Consider the following 26267-nt stretch of genomic DNA (forward strand, 5'->3'; position numbering starts at 1 on the left):
AATAACATTTATTTTAATTGTTGTCGGTCGCGAACGCCTGCCGCGTTGATCGAAACAGTACCACACTGCGATTTGCAGACGACGGGGCGGGGCGGGCCGGTCAATTTCGCCGCAAACGATAGCACAAAGAGAATCCTATATTACCAACACACAAGACCGCGCCGCTGGTGCCCGGCGGGCACTGGCGGCGCATGTCCGCAGCTGCCCGCCGTGGATCACACAAACCAGGGGCCGTACCACGAAACCGTTTTGAGACTCAAACAATCGTACAAGAATGCCGCGTCCCACTCTAATAAACGTGAAATGACGTTGTTAGAGCAGGACGCGGCATTCTCGTACGATTGTTTGAGTCTTAAAACTGTTTCGTGGTACAGGCCCAGTTTACATGCAGTAACGCAGACGGCGTGTGCTTTGTGTACGCGGCGCGGGCAGCCGCAGACATCGACGGGCGTTCGCAGCGAAATTGACCGGCCCGTCCCGCCCCGTCGTCTACAAAGCCCCTTACGGTCAAAGTTTAAGCGCGGGTTTGTAGTGTTTCACTTTGGGATTAGTTATGCTTTATGTGCTCAGTTACTTAGATGTAAGCAGTCTTATGAAAAAGTTTGGGTCCCTATCTAACAGTATGGGGTCACCCTAAATGTAACGTCCATATGTTATTTTTGATTTGCGATCGTACAAAATCTGGACCAGCATTTTAGAATAAGCCGGCCCCAAGACGATTAATTGTATTGTTAATATCGCGCCTATATCTAGACGGTCAATAATATTACACAATAAAATTGCTCGTCTAGGGGCCCGCTTTGTATGTACTCAAAGCGTACTCCCATAGTCGATACGGATGCAAATTGACGCACTAGTTTAGACGAGACGAAGAAGATTAAGACGCTCCCTCTACGGAGATGCCGTAATTTAGCGTTTCTAGAATCTTATTAGCTCATAATTTGAAAGCTACAAAATAATATTAAAAATACAGCAATAATCTTCAGCATAATATCAGCTTCCAATGTACCTAATAATCCAATGTAACCCTAGTATTTACAAATTACGTTTATTTGAAACACACGCCAATAGATCGACAATTTCAATAACTACATAATATTATTCGCCGTTTGATTTTTTAGGTCAATTTTGAACTAAGATAAATAAAAATAATAGAATTTTGTGCGACCTCGTCAACGCGGCAAATGTATGGTCCAGGCAGTTTCCTCAGGGGATGACCTTAAAAGAAGTTTCTAAAGACACTTACGTTCAACGTTTCAAATCTATAGTTTTCTTTATAGACTCTACTACAGCTATACTTTAGTGCTTTAGTTCTTTTTATGGATATTTAAAATACTTTACGTAATATTGTGCATGGCGATCGCTAATTCAGGTGCGCAGTTTCTCAATCTATAAAATCCTAGGTTCGGAGCTAAACCTAAAAGCCTAGAGTGACTAAAACTGATTTATGGGGTGATTGTTATCTGAATATGGCTGGATGCCTAATTCGACGTGATTGTACTTGCAGATTGCCAGGTACAGATTAGGTATTGTTTATTATTGCATGCTAATGCTAGCCATATTCACTTAAATCTAGGGTATTTAACCCTAAAGTAGCCGGCAACGTTTGCAGTTAATATTATTAGATTTTAGGTCATGCAGTTATTTCTATTATGAAACTAGCTGTTTTCGCCACTTAGCGAATGAAAGCCTGTGGGAACCGTGCATTTTCACGTCATAAAATCCCTCATCCCATTAGCGTGTGATTTCGTTACGGGCCTCTTTCACCACTTCCTGATAAGTGCCGAATAGGCTATCCACCACTTTACTTGACAGATGAAGTATGGAGAATCTGTCAAAAATTTGTGAATAGCCTATTCGGCACTTTATCAGAAAGTGGTGAAACAGGCCCTAAGGGAAATAGGGAATCACTTCTGTATTATTTAATAATAATTAAAAGACCGTAAAAAACAAAGAATCATTAATTTGATCCAGTAGCTATACTGTACCATAGTACATAATATATTTCTGGTGATTAGTTTTAACTTTAATTATATATTTTTACTCGTAGTTCTTTTTACGTCGTCAATTATAATAATTAGTTACATTATCGAACGTCATAATATCCACTTATTTATTCAGTAAGTTCATTCCATTTTAATATTTTTATCGATTGAGGTGTATCTACAGGTGTAACAAAAATAAGTAATAATACTTTAGGGTGTGTACGTGTTCCTTGTAGAGAGTTCACTGTGAAAGTAGCAGCGCTGAAAGACCAATTTTTTTTTCACTTTTGTATGGGGAAACTCGTGACGCTCGGGCCCTTGCCCATACAAAAGTGAAAAAAAAATTTGTCTTTCAGCGCTGCTACTTTCACAATGAACTCTCTACAAGGAACACGTATACACCTTAAAGTATTATCACTTATTTTTGTTACACACTGTATAAACGGCGTCAAAGCTATTTTCACATTGTTTTTAATTATCTTTTGTTTTTATTTAAAAAAATACGAAATTTTGAGCGCGATGAATATGACGGGATAGAGATATTTATATTTTACTAACCGACTTCCAAAAAACGAGGAGGTTATTCAGCAGAGATCAATACCATACAAAGAAAGCAGGAGCAGAAGGTTGATAGACTAAATATTGCCTTTATAAAAATGGTTTCATAACAAAAGTTGATTCTAATTGCATAAGTTATCGAATGGTAAATAAATAATTAATTAACATAAAAACATCGACTTATATATCTAACTTAAAAGGCTCATAACAAAAAAAAAATACAAAAGTTATCAAGGCAAAATTTTGTAAATACTTATTTTTTACTGTTATAACTTTATTTTATTTTAAAAAATCTGTTTATCTTTGACCTAATTGTCATCATCCCAATTTCTGGATTCGGTCGCCGCGTAAAGCCCGCGATAAAAGCTATGCAATAAGCTCAAAAAAGTCCTCTCATTTAAGTTACGGCGCAAGTCTTGAATCTATATATATAAAAATGGATTTTATATTGTGTTAGTAACGCTAAAAAAAAAACCGGCCAAGTGCGAGTCGGACTCGCGCACCGAGGGTTCCGTACAAACCTGCAAGGTTTACAAAGTAACTACTTAAAATTTTAAGCTTTTCGGAATTTTTCTGTTACCTGTGCTGTAAGCTATTGCTTCTTTTTTTTTTTTTTTTTTTAAAGAAGGCAGGTCACTGTAGCCCTGACGTCACTGCGACCCATGAGGATCTATTGTGACTCCTTCGCACTAGAGTATCATCCCCAACCCTATACTGCTCATAAATTGAACGATATGGTTGGGGTTGGTGCCACGAATTTCCTCTGTGGACGAGTATTCGTGGCGACCAAGGTGCCTGTTCCTGCTCTGTAGTAGAGCAGGGCAGTCGAGGAGAAGGTGAATAGGTGTTTCATCCTCCTCCTCACAGAATCTGCAAGTCATTATGCTACAAATACCCATTCTGTTTAGGTGTTTGTTGAGCTTGCAGTGCCCAGTTAGGCTTCTGGTAAGGATTTTTAATTGGTTCCTACCCAAGGTGAGCACTAATTCTGATTGTTTCTTGTTGAAGTCAGGAATTAGTGCCTTGGAGTGTTCAAGGCCAGGGGTCTCAGCCCATTGCTTCCTGCATAGTCTGTGACCCCATTCCTTGAGCACTTGCTTTGTGGTACTGGGAGTTATACCACAGAATGGTTCTGGACCATATATGAGACTCTCGGCCCCAAGCCTAGCCAGCTCGTCAGCGGTTTCATTGCCGGGGACGTTGCTGTGGCCCGGGACCCATACTAGGCGGATGTTGTTGTTCCTTCCCAGCATGTTTAACGTCTCAATGCATTCCAGAACTAATTTGGACGAGACTTCTGCGGCAGTCAGTGCTTTAAGTGCAGCTTGACTATCGGAGAAGATAAAAACGTTTTTATTAACTAGGGCCATCTCCAGGCTTTCTAGTGAACAACCGAGGATAGCGAAGACTTCAGCCTGAAACACGGTCGCAAGCTCCCCCAAACAGGCGTATTTGCCTTTTTGCTTCTTACCAAATTTCGAAATTCTATGTCAACGGGAAGTGGTCTTTAGGTTTTAATTCCCTTGCGTGTAGTTGCGAGTTTCAAAATATGCGGTATCAATGGTTGTACTTTTGCGTTTTGCGTTTTTGCGTTGACTTAGAATTTTTTTTTTTTTTCACGGGTTAAAGGCAATTAGATCTAAGTATTTGATATGAATTTCAACTTGATAGCTCTACGCGTTCATGAGGAAAAAAGTAATAAGTTTATATTTATTAAAAAATATATATTTTGTAATGTAACTAAAAATTTAAGGTTTTCGGAATTTTTCCTTTATGTGTGCTATAAAACGTTGCTTCATGCCAAATTTCAAGATTCTAGGTCGACTGGAAGTACCCTTTAGGTTTTGATTCCCTTGCGAGTACTTGCGAGTTTCAAAATATGCAGCTTAAATTGCTGTTTCTTTTGATTGCGTTGACATAGAAGTTTGATTTTGTTACAGCTTAAAGGTATTATAGACCTGAGTATTTGGTATGAATTTCAATTTAATACCTCTACGCGTTTATGAGGAAATGGGTAGTAAGTTTAAAATTATTAAAAAAAAAAATATTAAGTATGTGATGTAACTAAAAATTTATGGTTTTCGTAATTTTTCCTTTATCTATGCTATAAGACGTTGCTTCGTACCAAATTTCAAGATTCTGAGTTCACGGGAAGCACCCTGTAGGTTTTGATTCCCTTGCAAGTGTCGAAAATTTGCGGCATAAACGGCTGTATCTTTTGATTACGTTGGCTTAGAAGTTTGATTTTTTCACAGCTTCAAGGGACAGTAGACCTGAGTAATTGATATAAATTTCGGCTTCATACCTCCACGCGTTCCTGAGAAAAAGGGTCTTGACAGACGGACGGACGGACAGACGGACAACAAAGTGATCCTATAAGGGTTCCGTTTTTTCCTTTTGAGGTACGGAACCCTAAAAAAGAAAACGGCTGAACGGATTGGGCTAATTTTAGTCTTAAAATATTCGTAAAAGTCCAGCGAAGGTTTTAAAATGACACGAAGCACACCGGGACAGCTAGTATCGTTATAAGCTTTGTTGGTGATGATTACTAGATATCGTGTTCCAAGAATCGCTAACACTGCTTAGTTGGTGTAATTCAAACTGGAGCCAAGATGAAATAACATCGATTTAGCATTGCACTTTTAGAACTTAAGTATTTATTTGCAGTTATCATCAACGAAATATTATCCCTGTTGCCCGCGACTTCGTCCGCGTGGACTTCGGTTTATAGCGCGCGATGTCAACAAAATTGGTGTCAAAAGCTTTTTTAAAAAAACCCTGGTACCCCTTAAATCAAAACAGCTGTGCAGTGTGCACATAATACTTATTTTTTTTTAATTAAACTTTATACATTATGCCAAATTTTAAAGCTTATTTAGCCCCTCAATACACAACTTTACCCATAAACTATTTATCATTGATAGGTTTAAGGTTACGTCATTGTATTGTATATAATATAAAGTACTGACTTATTAAATAACGTAATAAAGAAATAACAATTATACCACCTCTTATAGAAAGATGTTGGACAAGCGTTAGCGCGATGTAAGAGACGCACGGCGACATCTAGTATGAATGTTTGGAACTAACTTAATTTGAACAAATTTTCGTATTTTCACCCCCTTACAACCCTTTTTCCAGTAAAAAAGCCTATAATAAAATAGCCTATGTCCTTTCTCAGGCTTTAGACTATCTGTATACAAAATTTCATCACAATCGGTGGCGTGAAAGCGAGACAGACAGACAGAGATACTTTCGCATTTATAATATTATAGTATAGATTATGTTGGGCAGGAAATTGACTATCTCTTCGAATAGGTATCTAGTTCGACTTTGACACTATCACTATGTGTGAAATAGAAATAAAACTTTGTGCCGAGTTCTTCGGAGACCACTGGAAGTAAACCATTTTCAGATAATACTAGCTGTCCCGGCAAATGTTGTTTTGCCATAAAATGATTTTCCCTGTTTTCCTGCTTTTCTCTTGAAGTTTTTCTGTTTTTTTTTTCTATAAACCTCACGGAGCCCGAGACCTTTCCAACGAATGCAAAACCGTGGAAATCGGTTCGTGCGTTCTGGAGTTATAGCGAGGAAGGAAAACCCGACTTATTTTTGTTATAAATATTAGATTATGTATTATATTTTTTTATTCATTCAGTGGCTTATAGTCGCATTTATTTTTATCTGAGTATGTACTGGACACAAGTTATACGGTTTCCTCGAATCAATTAAATTTATGGATATCGATTGTAGATGTGATTGGTAAGCCATACTTAAACGAAATCAGATATCCTTAACAATTTATTGGACTTTACATTTCGTGAAATACAAATTATTATGCTTCCTTTATATTATCGCTTCCAAAATCACGCTTATATACCTATCATTTGCATAAGTATTAATATTAATGTTTAGGAACAAATTCAAATTATTCAGAAATTGAGTTATATAAAACACTAGCTTCTGCCCGCGGCCTAGCTGCGTTAAGAAGTATTATTATTAATTGGGTATCAAACTTGAAAGTCTCAGTCCGATCGGTTTAAAATTGACAAAGTTTCATACAAACTTTCATCCCCTATTTTATCCCCTTGGGGATAGATTTGATCAAAATCCTTTCTTAGCGGACGTAGGCGTCATAACATCCACCTGTATGCCAAATTTCAGCCCTATCCGTCCAGTGGTTTGGGCTGGGCCTCTATCATGAGCTCTTAAATCCATTCACTTTACGTCGTTATACAGTCATATAAGGACGTAAAAAGAATGGATTTAAGAGCTCATGATAGAGGCCCTGTGCGTTGTAGATCACCATGTCAGTCAGTCACCTTTGAGTTTGATATATGTATAAGTATAGATAACATTTCCAGAATTAGTACTAATTAATATTTACAATTCATAGACTGCTTATTTATCTTGCTCGTATTATTTAGTTACGTTTATGTAATGATAGGAGTTTCTCCCCTTTCCTAATAAAAATAGTGACAGAGCGAATAGTTGTATAAGTAATAGTACCTGGATGACCGAGCTTTGCTCGGTATAGCAAACACTCATTGACTTCGTGTTACTTAATAACGTCATCTGCTGGTCGTTAAAACAATTAGTTGCTTACAAAATAGTATTATTATTCGCCAATAGATGTCAGGAAGAGTCATATTTTTATGTTTATCGATTATCGATAAAACACGCATAAAAATACATTTTCTGAAAATGATTCCTAGCTAGATCGATTTATCGCCCCCAAAACCCCACATATACTAAATTTCATGAAAATCGTTGGAGCCGATTCCGAGATTCCAATTATAAATATATATAAACAAGAATTGCTCGTTTAAAGATATAAGGTAAGTTTAAAAGGTCTACAACTCTTCATCAAAAGGTAACTAGCTTCATCTGTCGTGTGACTTTTTCAATAGTCAGGCAAAGACAAGCAAACCTTGTAAAAATAATATTATGAAATTGTGCTAAAAATTTAACTTAAAATAAATTATATAGGAAATATTATATGAATTATATACGAAGAAAAAACCGGCCAAGTGCGAGTCGGACTCGCGCATCGAGGGTTCCGACAGCTTAAAGGTATTATAGACCTGAGTATTTGGTATGAATTTCAATTTAATACCTCTACGCGTTTATGAGGAAATGGGTAGTAAGTTTAAAATTATTAAAAAAAAATATATTATGTGATGTAACTAAAAATTTATGGTTTTCGTAATTTTTCCTTTATCTATGCTATAAGACGTTGCTTCGTACCAAATTTCAAGATTCTGAGTTCACGGGAAGCACCCTGTAGGTTTTGATTCCCTTGCAAGTGTCGAAAATTTGCGGCATAAACGGCTGTATCTTTTGATTGCGTTGGCTTAGAAGTTTGATTTTTTCACAGCTTCAAGGGACAGTAGACCTGAGTAATTGATATAAATTTCAGCTTCATACTTCCACGCGTTCCTGAGAAAAAGGGTCTTGACAGACGGACAGGCGGACAACAAAGTGATCCTATAAGGGTTCCGTTTTTTCCTTTTGAGGTACGGAACCCTAAAAAGTGTGTTCAACCTTATCAAATAGTTTACAGTGCTATAATTTTTTAAAGCGTTTAATTATAAATTTATAATTGGTATATATTTTGTTGACTCTAAAACAGTTTGTAGTAACATTTAGCACACAAATTACTAGCCGTGAATCATTCGGTAATGTTCTATCGGAGCCGGCCGATATTTGTGAACTAATAAACTATTGTGAATTAAATTACCACCATTATCGTGTCATATTGGAATACCGCGTGTAAATTGTATAGTTACTATAGTTACGGACAATATTGTGTCGGCTTTCGTATACTAATATTAATAAACTGATAGAACAAGTGTCGCAAGGAGATGCTTAAAGTCTAAGTTGATATTACAAATTAAATATAGAAGTGTGGCTGTGGGGGTACTTTCACGCTCTAATATTATTTTAAGTTCCGGCAAAAGGATAGTTGTAATAGAAAAAATCGGCCAAGTGCGAGTCACGCACGAAGGGTTCCGTATAGAGCAAACATTGACCAAAAATTGTGTTTTGTGTGCCCCCCTTAATTTTTTTATTTTATTTTAATATTATTCTTAAATAGTGAAGTAGACATATAATTAAGGCCTTTGTGAATATATAAAGTGCCTACCTGTTGCCATTTTTTTAATGAAATAAGGGGGCAAACGATCAAACGGGTCACCTGATAGAAAGCAACTTCCGTTACCCATGGACACTCGCAGCACCAAAAGAGCTGCAGGTGCGTTGCCGGCATTTTAAGAGGGAATAGGTTAATAAGGGAGGGTAGGGAAGGGAAGGGAATAGGGTAGTAGGGATTGGGCCTCCGGTAAACTGGCTCACTCGGCGAAACACAGCGCAAGCGCTGTTTCACGCCGGTTTTCGGTGATAACGTGGTATTTCTCCGGTCGAAGCGGCCCATTCGTGCCGAAGCATGGCTCTCCCACGTGTATTATTGATATCGAGCAAAAAAGGCCAAAAAATCACATTTTGTTTTAGTATTTGTTGTTATAGTGGCAACAGATATACACAATCTGTGAAAATTTCAGAACTCTAGCTATAGCGGTTCTTGAGATACAGCCTGGAGACAGACAGACGGAGAGACAGACAGTCTCATGAATAGGGTCCCGTTTTCACCCTTTGGGTATGGAACCCTAAAAGTACTGTTCCTGGTGGGATAAGATTCCTACGTAAACGAAGCAATATCTAGTCGTTTTATGGTGGCGTACAAGTTACAAGACCGTAAAAAGAACAAAGGTAGAGCCAACAAAAGTGCTCAACAAAAACGTAACAAACATGCGAGGTTTATGAGGACAAACACACTGAGGCGTTGAGCGCGGTGTCGGGTACAAATGGCAACAACACCCGAACTAATTGTTGATATTAACACCACAATAAAAACAAAGCACGCCGAGCACTCCTTCAGTAATTAATCGTCACACTTAGGGCCCTCTTAATTATTAGCGTGCGGATGCGGGAGCAGACCTCCGCTCCGCAAATCCCGCGGCAAAATGTGGGATACGACACTCAGACGGATTATGTGAAATTAAGCGCATAACGTGAACCGAGCGAGCATAATTTATGGCAATATAGAGTTACGAAACGCGGTGATAAGACGCTTTTGTCTGTAGCGAGCGTACGTCGTGCTAATTATCTGTACAATTGACGATGTTCTATGTGTCATAGTCGAAATTCCTGAAATATGTAAGTATGTTCATAGTTCATCTGTCACGTTCTCGCTCTATTCACTTTACACTCTTTTCTTTTTAGGGTTCTATAGTCAACAAGGAACCCTTATAGTTCCGGTCTGTTCGTCTGTCTGTCTGTCCGTCTGTCTGTCCATCTGTCTGTCCGTCTGTCTGTCCGTCTGTCTGTCCATCTGTCTGTCCGTCTGTCTGTCCGTCTGTCTGTTTGTCCGCGGTTTTTCTCAGAGACTATAGGACCTACAAAGCTGTAATTTGGCATGAATGCACATATAAATACTGCCGACAAAATGGTACATGAAATCCTAAAAAAATATTTTTATGGTACCTTCCCTACACATCAAGCGGGGATGATTTTTTTTTTCGCGTCCACCCTATCGTGTTGGTTGTCGTTGGATAGGTTTTTTTTAAATATTATGAGTATTCATAGATCCTTTTCCGATTTTTACTCTTACTTCATGGCCTCCTCGATCCTGTGACGTCATCCAAGGCCTACTCGAATGCTAGACCTTTCAAGAACGCTAAGAAATTATTTTACGAATTTCCAAAGATTCGAATCAGTCTCAACAAGACAAGAAGTTTTTTTTTATATTGTAAATTATTCGAATGCTTAATAATGTATTTTTTTCAAGTCTAAGACTGTAACCAGCATAGTGCATAAATGAATAGCTAAAAAAGTAAAGCTTATAAAATACCAGACTTAAAAATTCATGGAAAATTCTAAAAAATACTATGCCTGAAATAAAAGTTAAAAATCAATCCTAAAAGGCTGGGTATTTTTAAAGCTTTGGTTCATTTATTCCAATGTGTCTAGAATATAAATAGTTCGTATTTCTCCTCCCGTCCTCGTGTCTTTAAAGTGGTATCAATTTGCAGAATTGCTTTGGCAACTAATTACTGCAATACTTCAGCCACTATGGGAAGTTGGAGTGAGTTTTCATGTCCTCAGCGAAGGATTCTAATTTTAAATTTTTGATTCTATTCATAAACATTCCATTAGGAAGCGAAACTCGAAAAAGCAGTTCCCCGTTCTGCAAAAATAGATAAAACCTAAGTGGGTAACATGATTTGTGTTTGTTTCTTATTGCTCTGGAAAAGTACTAACTTTTATGTGGCAGTCCTGGGGATTAATTATTTTAAATATTTTCAATAGAACTAGCTAATAATATCTAACCTATCCACTGCAGAAAATATCTCAACCACCGATTCTAACTTGGTTAGGCACCAGGATACTACGAAAAATATATGATTCTGATCCAGTACTTCTGGACTTCTGGATATATAAAACTCTCGTGCGGTGCGTGGTTGAGCTCCTCTGAAACGGCTCGACGGATTTTCGTGAATCTTAGCGAGCATATCGGCTAGAGTTGAGAGTCCGACAACATCTACTTTTTATATTGACAAGTGCATTTGTTGAATAAATAATAGTAAATTATTACAACTCGAGACTGACGGCGATCATTGTTTGTACGACGGGATAGCGATATATGTTGCCATGATGACATAAGTACTTATTTAGTCACTTCAATAAAATAATATGGGCGAAATACTTTATATTGCAAAACAACGTTTGCCGGGACAGCTAGTAATATATAATTAATATCTATGGACGCTTCTCACCACGTCAGTCTTGCCCCGTGCTAAGTACCCAAAGGACTTGTGTTACAGCTGTACCAGACAACAGATTACAGAAATATCGACGGGTGCAAAGTAAAAAAAGTCATCTGCAATTTTGAGTTTTTCGTTTTTTTGTAGAAACTAGCTTAAAATATCATGTTCTACAACATAGCAAAAACAAAAATTCAAATATCACCTTATTTTTGGTACTTTTGTCACGTAAAAGAAGACATCTACTCTTGTTTTGTGAAATTGCACGATGTAGATGCGGATAACTACCGCTGGTCGTCTATACGCGGGACGCGCGGGGGTCATGTTATGCGGCATAAGCGGCTATCTGCCATATAGCTTTTTCTACGTTGCGATTGTGATTTAGATGTCTCAATTTACTTTTGCAAATTAGTATTGTTTATTATGTTTATGAGTACCTATTTATGTTAATTCTTATTGTTAGCTATATTAATTGACTTCTAATTTGTTACTGTTATTTTTTACTGTTTTTTCATGTTCAGAAAGTCCAAAACGACTTTTTAAAGAAGTTGAAAGTTTCCAGAACATAAGTGATAGATTTATCGAGCAAAATACTGTGTTGCCCGATGAAATTATTGAACATCTTATAGAAAACCTTGATGTGTCACCGATGAAGACAAATAAATATAAGTTAACTTTGTAAGATAAGTCCCCATGATCTGAATACTCTAGGCCAGTCACACCAGTTCACTCTCAGTCTGAAATATAAAATGATTTTGAAAATTTGTCGATCTCAGCAAATTAACAAATACGCCAACACCCTCAGAATACAGTTCATCACTTCAAGTCCGCCGCGTCCATTATCAGTATTAGATCAAAATATTATATATTCTTTTTTATTAAACAGATACTTTGATCTCATATAATCTATGACCTGCTTGAGTTTATTAACTCAAGCAGGCCATCGAGTATATTGTCCCTCTCGAACTTTAAATCTTCTATAGACAACACCATTGATGCTTCTTCGGCAGTGGAGGCATCAAGTGAATGTTCTACGCCTTCCTCGTTAAACGGTAGAAAAAGACGTCAGTTAAATATTGATCTAAAGAAAAGGCGATTGAGAAATAAAGACACGTGTATTGATACGAGACGTAAATTACGACAAAATTTAGGTAAACAATTACATCAGTCCAGAAATGGTAAATTGCAACCTGCGTAACATCATATCCCGGCATTTGCAAGTTCTCGCGAAGTTTTTCTATTAACTTATCTTTGACCGGTTTTGGGATCTCTGTGATCACGAGAAGCAATTGAGAAATCGTTGAAATAAAATTTCATTTTGTGTTCTGAAGAATCGTATACACCCCTCCGATGGTGTAAAACGTCCGGCGATGCTTATGATGTTATAATGAACCCATCATGCTTACAAGTGCCAAGTACAAAGACTTAATAAGCCTCTGCCTAAATTATAATAATTTACAACATAGTTCCTGTACTGATAATGATACTGAATAATTTTTAAATTAGTTTAAAATAATTAAAGTATTGACACAGAATTTCATTTTTGTTGTGAGAAAATACGATTTTTACGAAAGTAAATGAATGATTCCTAAGTATATCCATACTAATATTATAAATGGGAAAGTATGTTTATTTATTTATTTGTTTATTTGTCCTTCTTTCACGCTCTAACGAAGAAACAAATCGTATTGTTTTTTGGCATAAACTTAATTGAAAGGATGAAAAGTAACATAGGCTACTTTTGGTCTTGGAAAAACATCATGTTTCTAAGGGAGCTTACGGGAATATTTGCAATTTACGCGATTTTCAAATTCCACGCGAGCGAAGCCGCGAGCAAAAGCTAGTATTTCATATTTTAACTTCCTTCTAAATCGTGTACCTTGCACCGAATCGACAACGTAGAAAAAGATATCTACGCAATTATGTTCTGAACTTGGTGTGTTTAAGATGTAAAACGTTTAACTACATATTTTAATAATATAACTTACTTTTAATAATAATTTTAATAATATAAAGTGTTACACTTTACGTAGTTACTGATAATCGTACTGGTAATCGGTAAAAATACTTTAATAAATATAATTTTTAATTCCCACGTAGAAACGACCAAGTGGTAGTTAACTCAGTTGTCATATTTTCAAGCGCAATGTAGATGCAGACAACTACAATATCTCGTAAATTAAACATAATTAGAAGAAATTAAATATACATGTGGATTCATTAATAAATAATGAAACAATGATGAAAATTTCAATAAATTTGATCGGAAATTGACAAAATGGGAGCATTTTTTCCTATTATGCGCTCTCCTGAAAAGTTGCTGTTTTGTAGATGACTCTTTTTACTTTGCACCCGTCGATATATTTAATAATTTTATTTTCCTATAAATATATATAAGATTTTTATTATATGATATACATATTTAATACACATTAATGACCCAGGAACAATGAAAACTTTTTGTTCCGTCGGCAGGATTCGAACCCGCGACCCCCGCTTGAGCGCTGACCTCGCGATCAACCACTGAGCCACAGATGTCGTACAAGTTAGGAGAAGGCCCAATTCTTCGGCAGACGGTGGACTTAAGCCGCAATGGGACGCACCCTGAGGGATACCATGATAATATCATGGTATCCCTCCTACAGGGGCTACGGGCAAGTCTTATAACGGAGCTCGGAGGAACCAACATACGACCACTTCGACGACGCAAATACTTATTTATTTTGTTACTTGCCTAATTGGAAACCGGTGTAGTTTTGCAGGGCATATTGATTTTTCAAGCTTTTCGGTCCCTCCAGCGAATTTCGAGTGCTGTATCAATAAGTATCGACGTTCGTTATATTAATAAAAATAACAGTCGGCGAGCGATGTGTTTTCACAAAATATTTCCATTACTCTGCCAATCAGGAAGCTGGAAGTTTATGAATTTTAAACAGACAGCTCGAAAAGCTTAAATATATTACAACGATGCATAATTTTGGCGACGAACAAGATAAATAATTTAGTCACTGTCAAAAATTAGGGACGAGTCATTAGAATGATTAGCGATGGTATTAATTTATAGCTTTGGCTCCCAAGTATAAATTAAGCAAACTATAAACAATTAGGTAATGCTAGGGGGTTTAAGAATTTTTTGTAAAAAGTTCTAAAAATCTAATAAGTACCCCACGTGTGGATCAGCTCGCTATTAGACGAAGACAACACAGAGGCAAACAGTCATCACATAAATCCCATGAACGATGTCGTATTCATATTATTCAAATGAATTAATATATCTAATAAATACGCCACCTTATAATCACGTATTATGAACGTTTATAGTATTCGTATTATTCTAAGCAAACACACTTCACAGCGCAACGTAAACAGACGATATTGTACGTTAATTCCGGTGAATAAAGTTTAATTTCCGCCCCCACCGAAACCGTCTTAAACATAACATTGTGAGATTACATTGAGTCGTTACGATCCTCGTTTAGATACGAGACATGAGGAATTGCTGATTCTCAGACGAGCGTGTACTCCGAAACGGGAATGGAATAAAACTTTGCATTACTAATATCAGCAATCAGAGAACGCGGTATACCTCAGCCATCTCGAGTATATTCCCTGTCTCTTGCTTCATTCAAATTCTTTGAATGAGCCATCGAAATAGAATAGTATAGAACGGTAACATTTGATCGCTAAAATATGGCTCTACTCCCTATATACACCTTCTCCTTGACTTTACTGCTCTACTACAGAGCAGAAACAGGCACCTTGGTCGCTACGAATACTCATCCACATTCAACAGAGGAAATTCGTGGTACCAACCCCACCCACATCGTTCAATTTATGAGCAGTATTGGGTTGGAGACGGTACTCTTATGCGAAGGAGTCATAACAGATCCTCATTCCTCAATTGCCGCAGTGACACAGTGGTCAGTGACCTCCCTTCAGGACAAAAAAAATATGGCTCTAGTTACTGACTAAAGTTTCTGACATAAACTCGTTTTTCGGTTAACGAAAATTGTATGAGCGAATTTGACAACCAACTGAAAGTACGAACGTTGCACAAATTGCTCAACGAGTGCATTTCGTGCACTATTTTTTTGGCTCATTTACTTTTCTATTTTGACTCGGTTACTCCTCAGCAGTATTTATTTTTCGTAGGAATAAAGACTTCATTTCGCCCAGAAAAAGCTGAAATTTCAGACCCAAAATGGGTTAATAAATTGAATCATTAACACAATATAAACACTGAGGAGATTATGTTTTTATATAACGAAATATAAAGCTGCGGAGGTATCTTTGATCTTTATTATTTAATAAAGTTAGTTCATTTTGGCCGGTAATGAATATTAATGGTTGCGTTTTGGATATAAAATTTATCTCGCGGTGGCTCGTCTTTGTTGACAATTATTGTAATATTTTGTTGATTTAATAAGCCCTGTTAGGTTTCATGATGGCTTGCAATATTACAAGAAGCCACGTTCATAATAATTATACCAATCTTTGGTAAGATATATTATTATACAGTGTAATATAATATGAGATCCTTCTCATATTATATTATACTGTCCTATATATTATTATATCCTCCTGGATAGGTTAAACATTGTTTTGCTAAATACAACAAATACAATTGTACAAAAAATCTTCACAAAATTTTAACTTAATCATCATCATCATCATAATATTAATACGCGAACGAAAAACTATGTAACCCTTTTTACGAAAAATAGGGAAACGTAGGTGCATGAAATTTTGCACAGTTATAGTTTATATGGTGAAGGAGTGCATCAAACTAATATTATTTTGAAATTATACTTTTATTATACATTTTTTTAACAAATAACACACTACAACACACACACATGAGAAATGACAGTTTTTGAGTGACAAGCCCATACATGCGAATTATACTCTTTTATTTATGGTTGAAGTCTGTTGACATTAAGTAGTACTAAAGACTGGAGAGAGCCTTATATCGGTGTATATGCGTCAAAAGCGTGTAATGTTATGTCCTACTTACTAGGACATAACAAAGGAGTCGGTCTGCATATTTAATGTAATAAAAGTGTTAATAAAGGTTTTTAGTGAACATTTAATGCTAGATATTGTTGAGTTTTGTGGTTTCGCTAAATAATATACCTTAAGAATGGTCAAAGAATGCCTCAAACACGTGGATTTAACATTAAATACGTAAGTTTTGAACAACGTTTTTTGGGCTTTTCAATCGGTATTTTTGTAAGTTAAAAAGATAATTTATAAGTTTATTAATCCCTTATTCGTGCTATATAAGGCATTAGTGCTAAAAATGTCACATCAATTAATAATTTGGCTATAAAAATTGCATAGCTTTTTACGTGTGTTTACGGATTCTCATCACTTGAACTATAGGTAATCGATATCATGAACTAATCGACTTTCTTTCCTGTATCAAAATGTGCTTCGAAATAATCGACAAATAGAAATATTCAAGAAAATAAACGCACACTACTTGTATGAAAATAAGCACAAAATGGCCACGCGCTGACGGGCTAAGACTACATCTATACTATATACTTAATCTATGTCTGTTGACATACTGTTGACAACAAGTTGACAAATTGAAAATGGATTATAGTTTTTTTTTTTTTTATTGAATCTAAGATACTATTAGACAATGCTTACACGGCCAGTCTGAGATCAGCTAAGTCCCAGAGACAAGAGTTGAAAAAAAAAAGATAAAGTCAATCTGGGGGCACGGCAGTGCCCCCTTCAAGTCGAGCAAGAAAGCGGCACGGCCGTACCATCCTTTTCTCGAACCAATTCAGGATCTTTTTGACCCCCTATAACTTCATTGTGGATAAACCAACAAGCCTGAATTTTCAGCTGCTAAGCAAGCATTGTATAAACACGATATATTTAAAATTTCATTCAATTTGAACCAGTAGTTTAAGAACTGTAACTTGTTAAAGTTTCAAATTTTGTCACTGACTGACTGACTGACTGACTACCGATCACCAAAAGTCTAAGGCACTTCTAGCTGACATAGAACCTTCAAATTTAGAATATAATTAGTGTTTAGTGACTAAATCAAGGAAAAATTCAAATATTTTAAAATTTCTGTCTAGTTTTCTAGATAAACTAACTTCGTAAATAACTTTGTAATCCCATATAAATGTATAGGATTACATTTGCGGTTTATGAATCATTGTACCCGTACCATCAATATCTCCGGTTTATCGTCGGTCGAGAGATATCTAGCTAGTGTTTAGTGTCTTAATTAAGGGAAAACCTAATAAACATTTCATAATGACTGTCCAGTTTTCTTCTTCTTTCTCTAACTTCGTGAATAACCTTGTAATCCCATATACTTATTACATGTATAAGATTACAAAGTTACATTAATTGCAATTTATGAATCATTGTACCGGTACCATCGATATTTCGCTACTAGCTTTTGCCCGCGGCTTCGCTCGCGTGGAATTCAAAAATCGCGTAAAATACGAATATTATTCTAAACCTCCTTTGGAAACCTGACGTTTTTTCAAGACCAAAAGTAGCCTATGTTACTTTTCATCCTCTCAACTAAGTCTACGTCAAAAATCAAGTCGATTGGTTCCTTCGCTAGGCCGTGAAGGAAGGACAATCAAACCAACACACTTTCGCATTTATATGGATATTAGATAGCCATGAAAGGCAAGTAGTATACATAATGATTATATTATTATTAATTGTTAGTTTTATTTGTTTCTTATAAAAATCGTTATTGATATTTATACTTAGTAGTAAAAGGTACCAAAAAGAAGAAAAGTAGGACTCTACAAAAAGAAGTGAGATCCCATCAAAAACATCCTGTAAAAAAACCAAGTCTCGCAACTCAGTTTTTATACTTACCGTAAAAATTTATGAGATCCATGCAATACCAAGTCGGTTAATTTATTCAGTCCCTACCTAGGGGACCTTCTGTCTCAAGTTATTACGTAAGTTATTATTATCATATCAATATTAAAAATCTTTTACGTTTTAAATAAATAGATCGACTTGGACATCGCATGAAAACATTATGTATTTTTAATATATATTTATAAATATGTATATACAATTTATACATAATTATTATATTATTAGATTGTTTAGTCTATTGCGCTCCATGCGATTGATGCAGGCCCGTAGTGCTGAGTGATACTGTATAGTGTTATACTAAACAATCTAATCATGCGATGTCCAAGTCGATCTATTTATTTAAAACGTAAAAGATTTTTAATATTGATATGATAATAACTTACGTAATAAATTGAGACAGAAGGTCCCCTAGGTAGAGACTGAATAAATTAACCGACTTGGTATTGCATGGATCTCATAAATCTTTTACGGTATAAAAACTGAGTTGCGAGACTTGGTTTTTTTACAGGATGTTTTTGATGGGATATTTTTTACAAAATATAGGTAGTAGTCCTAATGTTTTTGAAACTAAGGTCGAATTTCGACCATTGGGCGATCTCTAGTAATAATTAATAAGCAAACATTTTTATTAGCAATACTTTAAAATTCACCGTTTCCGTGCGGATGTCACCGATAGGCATCATGGGTAGCTTTTCTGTATGGCGGGTGACGCCCGAGAGGAGATAAAATGTTTAGCTGTAAAACTATGATGAATTTACTTTTTTCAGAGGTTTCCCCTCAACGAAAATGGCTTTATTTGTCACGTATTTTACGTGTACAGTCTTAGTTTTAGGATATTGCATAAAAACTTACACTTCAGGAGTCCTAAACATTTTATAAATATATAACGCCAACACCAGCAAAATCTCACATCAACATAATTTATTCTTATAACTAACTAGCAGCCCGCCCCTGCTTCGCACGGGTATGAAACAAACATTTCTTAAGTTGGTGGTGTTATTAACCCGGCGAGAGTGTGGTGAAAAATGTAACAAGGAGTATGTGGTAGGGTATGACATACCCGCTTACAATATTTGCTGTAAAACCGGATTTTTAAGAAAGAGCGCTAAATGCATTATCTTTTATTATAATAAGACTTTTATTTCCAATTTTATTTCCAATATGTTAAAATATTTAACATATTGGAAATAAAAAAAAATGCGTTATTTTAACATTTTTTGTTATATTACTTAACTCTAAGCAAGTCACTATGTATTTTCAACAAAAAAAATTCCACTCTCAAATAAATAAAAAAAAAAAAAAACTAAAAAAAACTGGTTCTTATGAAAAAAAAACAATTAAACTATTTTGCAACACGATATAAGTAACCATATACTTAAACCAAGAAAAAATAACAAAAATATTTAGGAACATCTTAGGAACTGGAGCTCAGTTCAGCACAGTTTTTGCAAGAAAAAGTTGCATGCTCCATACATAATATCGCCTTTGTACGGCTTGCACGTGCATATTTTTTCTTCCAATCCTTGAAAACGAAAACGAAAATAAATTGATCAATATAGCCAAAGGTTTACAACACCTGATAAAAATAAGTTACTTACCTTCTATTTCAGTTTGTACACGTAAATAATCACTTTTAAATACTTGAAATGAACTATAATTCCGTTCACATTCGCTTTTGGGTCGCTACTAAAAGAAAAACAATTGGAAACAGACGAAACAGCGATAAATTACAATCCCTGGCGGGTGGCGCCCGAGAGGAGATATCAAAGTTCCTGGCGGTAGGCGCCTCAGAGGAGATACGAAATATTTGTTCGCAGCCAGGCGCGTGAAATTGCCAAAAATGACACCGCACTGAATCGGTTCATACATTCGCATTTAGGAATGAAACCGAAATTCTAAAAAGTTAGTAGTCACGCAAAGAAGTTTAAACCAACGACTGGCCAAAAAAGAAATTGACTACATTCATTGCATAAAATACACAAGTAAAAATAATATTTTCCGTCCAAGCGGAATATTTAAAAGCAAACGTTTGCACAAGTACGGTTTGTTCAAATCGACTAAAAGGTTCGCGTTTCAGGCGGCTTTGTTTAATTCCCAGCCAGCTCATAGACCATCGGAGATAAAATATTCCGCTCTCGAGCGAGTGATTCACGGACATGCAGACGAGGCCATAAACAAGCGTAATCTCCGCAGCGTTTGCCGAGCGAGCCGAAATGTTTGCGAAGACAATAGCTAAGCACCTCCGGCCGCGTACCCCGCCGGTACCGACCGATGTTTGAGTATGATAATTAGATGTTAATATAACTGGATCAGCCTCCATCGATCGGTCGTGCACTTTTAGCCGTATTTACCGAAGCTTTCTGAATAAACACTGCCCAAAGTTTCGAACTGGAATTTATCACGATTTAGTGAGCAAACACGGCGTTTCCCGCTCGCTCGACGGGGACGCCGGCTCCGACTTTCACTAAGATTTATTCGCTTTAATTGGGCGTGTACGTTGTTTATCGGCAGCGGGAGAACAATAGTTTTTACAGTTATCACGGTGCCTTAGATCGATCAGAGCAGGTCGCAGCTTTAAAACGCCGGTGAAAAGCGCCTTAATTCGATGTCCGTTTTCAATCGCTTGTTAACCCGATTTCGGAATGAAGGCTTTATATTGCAATCTCGCTTACTATAAATACGAATGTTTTACTCTTTTAAATTTCGGCTATACGACGATGTGACCAATCATAATCAGTATTGATTTCGTATGTTTCACTATCCATGTCAGTACAGTAACGTATAAAGAAATAAACGCGCATAACAAACACAGGCCGTGTTGATTTTTTCAAGTGTTTACCCTGTTCATGTGATATAAATAATTTACCCTTCCTAATCCCCCTAAATTAGTAACCATCTACGCAATAATCCTGAAATAAAAAAATGTGTGTCGATTAGGATAGGAGTCAAAAGCGTGCAAAAACGTTCCGTTGAACCGAGGCGCCGCTCGTTAACCTTCGTACAGATTAAACAAAAATAATAAATACTGCTCTTTTCACTCTCGTAAACAGCGAATTACAAGAAAGCCGGGCACAACAATGCGGAGAATAATTCATAGCCTGCATTCGTATGAAAGGGGTAAAGCGGTGAGTAACGTACGGCCCAATTTTGGCGCGCAATTTACCTGCAGATGCAACAAACACAAAGAGGCTATATTCCGTGGCGGGGAAGGTGCGGGGTGGTGCGGGGCGGCGGAGGCGGGCGGGTCGGATTACGGCGGACATCTGCCGCGACAGGACAATCAACGTAACGAGTCGCGCGCGACAGGATTAAGGCCTAATGCCCGCGAACAATACGTCGACGCCCTCCAACGGGACGTTTAGACGCTAACAGATCGCTCGTCGTACAATGCCCGCTGTTTATGGCTAATCCTAAGTGGATTACCGCCCCGCCCGCCGATGAAATGTGACAGACATCAATTGTTCCATCCAATTAAAACGAACAAATACCACCAGGCTCCGTGTCTGTGTGTGGCCGGAACAGTGAAGTGTGACAGGAAGTACTTATGAGAGTTCTGAGTTCTGAGCTTACCAGTAGGTACATATTGTTATTGCGTTTGACCATTGTATGTCAATATTTAATCGACTTTTGGTCCTCAGGATGAGGATGATGATGCATTATTTTAATATTTGTCTACTAGCCGTTGCCCGCGACTTCGTCCGCGTCAACATAGTATAATAACAAAGATGGATAGTCCGCAAAGAGGTTATATTTTACTTTTTCATATAAAAAAGTAAAATATAACCTCCTCCTTTTTGGAAGTCGGTTAAAAAGTAGCCTAAAATACACCTTACCACATCAGCTATCTACCAAAAAAAGTCCCGGCAAATTAGCTCCAGCCGTTTCAGAGATTAGCCGGAACAAACAGACAGACAGACAAAAATGGTAAAAAATGTTGTTTTGATGTATGTATCGTATATACATACATTCATATTATGCATGTAGTAAAAAATGGTTCATTCAATATTACAAACAGACACTTCAATTTTATTTATTTGTATAGATTATGCTGAACGTTAAAACCAAACTACTTTAACATTCGAATCGCTTATTAATATAACAGTTTTATCGTAATTTTACATGATTATAAGCTGGAAGCTAATAAAAGTATTTTATTTCAGTTTCCAGGAATTATATCGCAACGATATACCTCATTAATTACCTATTTTATAAATAAATCTCTTTAACATAAATTATAAATTCACATAAAACATATTGTGTTAACATTGTTTTTTTTGTTGTTCACATTATCTTTTTTTTTTTTTCAAACGAGCAAACGGGTCACCTGATGGAAAGCAACTTGCGTCGCCCATGGACACTCGCAGCATCAGAAGAGCTGCAAGTGGGTTGCCGGCCTTTTAAGAGGGAATAGGGTAATAGGGCAGGGTAGATAAGGGAAGAGTAGGGAAGGGAATGGAAGGGAATAGTTGAGGGTAGGGAAGGAAATAGGGTAGGGGTTAGGGTATTGGGCCTCCGGTAAACTCACTCACTCGGCGAAACACAGCGCAAGCGCTGTTTCACGCCGGTTTTCTGTGAGAACGTGGTATTTATCCGGTCGAGCAGGCCCATTCGCGCCGAAGCATGGCTCTCCCACGTATGAATCTTTGACTTTAATAACGCTTTTTTGCTACTTCTTTGCAACTATAGCTTGATTACATATACTTACATTATTTTTAAGTTTTAATTAACAAGCAAATATGTGCTTCTTGTTTACATATGAGGATGTGTGTCAGAGAGTCTTTTGACCTACTGAGAGTGCGTGCGGTCAGATGACCACTGCAGTAATTTGAGCGATGGGCGATTGTATGATTGTATGTCTTGATTGTCATGTTTGTGGGTCAATTTATATAAATTACTACACTAATATATATTAGTGCAGAGTCGAAGCGCATCGAAGCGAACTACCAAAACTGAACATAACAAATTCAACCTTAACTCCAAAGCTTTAACGCACACATTATATCTGAGAATTTAAAAAGGCGCGCACGCGTTGAGCGTATTGGGGCGAAATCGGGCGAATGCGCTCGACCTGATTGGTCTCGCAGAAGTTATATGTGTGCGTTACGCTCTGGACTTGAGAGGAGTCCACACCGCCCTTTTTTCCATACAAACGTTGTCCCCTGTTTCCTCCCTGGATAATGCTAGTAGAGTTATAATTTTTTTTCTGAATATTTACGGCCACTAATACAATGTCCCTATGTTTTCTTTTTTTTCATAATTTAATTATTAAATAAGATATTAACGTTCAAAAACCCAAAAAAATGGCCAGATTTTCCGCTGTGTTCAAACATCCAGAAAACAGATTTAGCTAGATTTTACAAAAATCTTTTTTGAAAAAAAAAAAAAAAATAATAATCTTTACTGAAAAAAGTACTTAAATCGGTTAAGTTTTGGAGAAGGAATCAGGGGACAACGAATCGTTGATTTTCTGGATTTTCTGCACTTGTCTCTATCGCGTTCTTCGGTATAGGCTTGAGGTAAGGGAGACAGCTATAGATATTACACGTACTTTTTTTTCATTTCTCTAGCCCCTGGTGTATTCTCTTAAGGTTGAATTTTCTATGTTCAGTTTTTGAAAATCGCTTCGATGCGCTTCGACTCTGCGAGTCTGCGCTAATATAAATTGACCCTAACAATATTATGCTGTCAACACTCGGTCTCAGCCTGAGATTATGCGATATTCGAGGTATGAGAATTAAGCCCCTGAGTATTCACACTATAAAGGTTAATTTGATAATAATAAGGGTTTAATTCGTTAATAATATTACAATCAATGTTACTTACTTCGTATTTTGATAAACTCTTTTCCGACACAATTATTACAATGGGAAAATATTTGCAAGTTTCTTTGCGATAATTAGTTTCGAAACTACTAAAAAAATTGTGTACCAACCTGTAGAATAGACTACGATAAGCTACTTTGTGTCACGAAAATTTCTACTGCTCTTTAGCGACTAAGTCACGAAAAAAAACTAATTTCAAATATTTATTACCTTCACAAACACTTAATCGTTTATGAATATTTAGATCACGTACCAACATTCCCCGATGAGAGGGGGGATAAGTGAAACACTGGTAAGTAGATTGACGGAGTCAAACACTCGACCCTCAGGAGTGGCCACATGTGCCTCCTCTAATTTGTGACGTGATGGGGACCTTTTCAATAAGCCTTTTCGTGTGTCCTTTTTTAGCCAAAATTAGATTGTATTAAACTGGTTTGGATTATAAAAATGACTTTTAATAGAAAATAGGAGAATGATTACGTATCTTGGGGCAAGTAAGCAACAGGCGTTTGACAGCAGATATTGTGCAATGTCTGTTATATAATAGGTCTGTAGCTTACATGTCACAAGACACAACAATATAATAACCACCCTATAGTTTAATCGTAGCCAAAGAGAATGTACTCACTACGTATCGTAGCTTGTTGATACGTAAGTAAACAATATCGTGTTTGTTTTATTATTAACTTTTAGGCTTAAATATCTTTATGATTTCTCAAAGAACATTACATTGTTCACTTTAAAAGAAACGTAATATAGTTGCTCTAATATTTTTCTCGTCGGCGTATCTAATGTTTTTATTATCCTTCATTGGGCGATCATAATATACTAGGGATAGACATAACTAGGTATTCTTTCTTAAAGCCTCCTGAATAATACATTTTATGAAAATACTTAAGCCGAATTAAGCATTTAACATACTAGGGTAATTAATGCTATGCAGCATTAAAATTAACAATATTCTTTGAAATAAACGTGTGAGATGGGAGAAACGCTTTTAACCCATCAATTAAAAAATAAAAGCCCCACAAGCTCACCGGTGAGCAAGACACAATAAAATAACAAGAGATTTCCAAGAATCCACGATCTAAGGATTAAAGGGGCTAAGAAGATATTAATTAAACCCATAGGGCTACACAGGCCCATACAGAGTTCTGCAAACACCCTCAAAGGCTAACACAAATGTTGACGATGCGAGGAAGGTAAAAATAATGGAGCAGAATTAAAATTTCTTCGGGGAAATTCTATATTCGAATATCATTCGTGAATACATTAATAGGTTGCAGTTAGTTCTTTTATGAACATTTTCTGGATTCTGGGGAGCTCCAGATGTAAATATGGTTATGTTTAATATTAATTAATTTATTGAACAGATTTTCCAAAAGGTATTAAGTAATTTATTACGAGTTTTTTTATTGTACAATTGTAATACGTAATACTCTGAATTACGTATTACAATTTTATATAATATTATCTACACTAATATTATAAAGAGGAAAACTTTGTTTGTATATTTGTAATGAATAGGCTCAAAAACTACTGGACTGATTTTTTAAATTCTTTCACTATTCGAAAGCTACATTATCCACAAGTAACAAAGGCTATTTAGGAAAAATAGGTTTCCGTAAGATATTTGGGTTTTTCGGAGGCAAGGTGTAAAAAATCGACCAGAGAAGTTACTTATTATGCGTACGCTGCCTAAACTATAAAATATAGAACCATAAAATGTTCTAATTAATTGTAGATCTTATAAATATCTACAAAAAAGTCCGCTACACACTACACCTATCTATGTCGATGAGGCACAACAACAATTTTTTTATTTACAAAATCTTGAATTTTTTTGGACTACATTTAAACGCGTTTATTTTACTCATGCTATTAATCCTTTTCAAAATAAATTATTTATATATCACTAAGTACAGTTTATGTAGATAATATTTGGTCTTTGAATCACTAAAATTGGATTAGAAGTTATGGCGAAATTGGTTTAGAAGTTATGGCGAAATTAATATATGTGTTACGCTCAAAGACCGAAATCGCTGAATGAGCGAAAAAATGGCTCACAACGCGTTGTGGTCACAGTGAAACAGCCACGACGCGAAATTCGCGTCGTGGCTCTAATGAAAACGGCCACGACGCGTTCTGGCAATCACCAAAAGACCATCAATCAAGAACAAATCAAGAAAAACGAATAGCATATATCA

At 36.4% G+C, this 26267-nt stretch overlaps 1 protein-coding gene and 1 long non-coding RNA gene across 2 annotated transcripts in view; one reads left to right on the forward strand and one right to left on the reverse strand.

Moving 5' to 3' along the window:
- The window catches only part of LOC121739744, a 132051-nt gene that overhangs the window by 35990 nt on the left and 69794 nt on the right, over positions 1-26267 (reverse strand). The window lies entirely within an intron of this gene.
- LOC121739746 lies at positions 10638-14229 on the forward strand. The gene is made up of 2 exons (XR_006037489.1): positions 10638-10811; positions 13841-14229. It is a non-coding gene; the product is annotated as an uncharacterized LOC121739746 (long non-coding RNA).

The sequence above is a fragment of the Aricia agestis genome, chromosome 2 (genome assembly GCF_905147365.1).
Source record: "Aricia agestis chromosome 2, ilAriAges1.1, whole genome shotgun sequence".
Taxonomy (NCBI): domain Eukaryota; kingdom Metazoa; phylum Arthropoda; class Insecta; order Lepidoptera; family Lycaenidae; genus Aricia; species Aricia agestis.